The 2,680-nt window shown below is 44.9% G+C and overlaps 1 pseudogene; it reads left to right on the top strand.

Annotated features, from left to right (window-relative positions):
• The first annotated feature begins 821 nt into the window (after positions 1-821).
• LOC108314162 lies at positions 822-1,669 on the top strand (annotated as a pseudogene).
• Positions 1,670-2,680: the final 1,011 nt, after the last annotated feature.

The following is a 2,680-nucleotide window of genomic DNA, read 5'->3' on the forward strand; positions in this document are numbered from 1 at the left end:
CACCTGGCTAATTTTGTATTTTTGGTAGAGACGGGGTTTCACCATGTTGGCCAGGCTGGTCTCGAACTCCTGACCTCATGATCTGCCCACCTCAGCCTCCCAAAGTGCTAGGATTAGAGGCATGAGCCTCTGCACCTGGCCTATATATATATACTTTTACTAGCATATATATCTACATATATATATGTATGTATAGTATATATACTAGTAAAAGTATATATACACACATCTGACTACACTAGTAAAAGTATATATATACACACACACTTAGTATATCTATTATATATATATTCTAGTATATATAGCTATATATAAATTATATATATCTCCTCACTGATATATAAATGATATCTATAGCTATATATACTGGAAAAGTCAGTGAGGAGAGACAATCCATTAACAATACTAAATAAAAACCAAACTAACGGGGAAACATTTAGGAACTAGCTTCACTTTCGACATGTAACCAGAACACAGTAAAGGTCGTTGCCTAGGAAGTAGAAGTGAAACGCCACGCCCAGATGGCTCAAGCTGGTGTCGGAGATAAGAACTTAAAGGCCCCTCTCCTGCCTAGCAGACTGGGCGCTCTCTCTTCCCATCGTTTCCTTTAAACAGACTATCCAGGCATTTGCCCATGAACTTAAAGGGACTTTAAGCTCAGCTTTAAGTGGTACCCTATTTGTTGCAGGTTTAACTAGCTGGGGTCAGGGTCGCAGGCGGTAAATGAATTGGCCAAGACAGTTAAAGAAGGCAGATAGGTAAAGAAGGCAGATTTAACTGCTCTTCCTCTTTCCCTAAGCAGCCTGAGGTCATCTGTGAAAATGGTTCACTATTCATTTGACCTGGAGAACCCCACAAAATCATACAAATGAAGAGGTTCCAATCTTCATGTTCCCTTTAAGAACACTCGTGAAACTGCCCAGGCCATCAAGGATATGCATATGTAAAAAGCCATGAAGTATCTGAAAGATGTCACTTTATAGAAACGGTACGTCCCATTCTAACATGACAGTGCTGGAGCTGGCCGGTGTGCCCAGGCCAAACAAGGGCTGGACACAAGGTTGGTGGCCCAAAAAGAGTGCTGAATTTTTGCTGCATATGCTTAAAAATGCAGAGAGCCATGCTGAATTTAAGGGTTTAGATGTAGATTATTTGGCCATTGAGCATATCCAAGTGAATAAGCCACCTAAGATGCACAGCCGGACCTACAGAGCTCGTGATCGGCTTAACCCTTACATGAGCTCTCCCTGCTACACTGAGATGATCCTTACTGAAAAGGAACAGATTGTTCCTAAACCAGAAGAAGAGGTTGCCCAGAAGAAAAAGATATCATAGGCCAGGCATGGTGGCTCACACCTATAATCTCAGCACTTTGGGAGGCCGAGGCAGGTGGACCACCAGGTCAGGAGATGGAGACCAGCCTGACCAACATGGTGAAACCCAGTCTCTATAAAAATACAAAAATTAGCCAGGTGGGGTGGTGGATGCCTGTAGTCTCAGCTATTCAGGAGGTTGAGGCAGGAGAATCACTTGAACCCAGAAGGCAAGGGTTGGAGTGAGCCAAGATTGCACCACTGCACTCCAGCCTGGGCAACAGAGCAAGACTCCATCTCAAAAAAAAAGAAAGATATCCCAGAAGAAACTGAAGAAACAAAAACGAATGACATAGGAGTAAATTCAGCATTAAAATAAAGGGCAAAAGAATTTATCAAAAAAAAAAAAAAAAAAAAAAGGCAGATTTATTAGAGAAAGCATGAAAATACATTGCAAGGGAGTAATGGGCAGCGCAGCAGAGAAGGGACTGTCTATCAAGAGGCAGGGGCTGGAGGGAGGTTTTATAGGGTCTTGCTGGAGGGGGCTGTATGCAGAACGAGGCTGTGATGCTGGGGCTACATGCCAAACAGGTTGTTGTGCCCACAAGTTTGTGATTAGCACTTTCTCTGAACAGTTGTTCATTGTTGTCCTCAACCTGGGACCCCATCCTCATATCACTTACTTATCAGGACTCCACACTATTCTCTTATGTACACCACTAGCTGCATCTCTCACTCTCTGGCTGACTCTTCATTTCTGCCTTGCCTGACCTAAGGACAGAGGACGACACTGCTGACTCATGGCGCCCTCCCTGTCCAGGATCTGTAAGTAATAAACCTTTGATCATATTTACTACTCTGGTGGATTGAATTTGTGCCTTTCATCTGAAGAACCAGGGGCTACCTAGGTTTTCCAGGGCACTGGGAAGAACACAAGGCTGGGCTCTCAGCATCAGAGCAATGGTCAGACAGTCATAAACTGAACACAGACCAGACAACCGCCACAAGGCCGTCTGCCAGTATAAACACATTTCCCATGTGAAGGAGCCCCTGGGCACAGGTTGGACAACTAAGCATTAGCCTTTCCTCCAGGTTAAAGAAGTACCCCATGAGAGGCGCCCTGTAGACACCCATGCCCAGCTCCCTTCCTTTCCCATTAGGGCAGAGTTGCTAGCTGCTCTGGTACTGAAACCCCAGTTTAGCTGGGGGCTCTCAAAGCAGACACATAAGAGCCATTCAATGAAAATAAATGTTTCTTGGTTGGGCGCAGAGGCTCATGCCTGTAATCCCAGCACTTTGAGAGGCTGAGACGGGAGGATCACTTGGGACCAGGAGTTTGAGACCAGCCTGGCCAACGTGGCGAAACC

Source organism: Cebus imitator, unplaced genomic scaffold, assembly GCF_001604975.1.
Source record: "Cebus imitator isolate Cc_AM_T3 unplaced genomic scaffold, Cebus_imitator-1.0 Scaffold148, whole genome shotgun sequence".
In the NCBI taxonomy this organism is placed as follows: Eukaryota; Metazoa; Chordata; class Mammalia; order Primates; family Cebidae; genus Cebus; species Cebus imitator.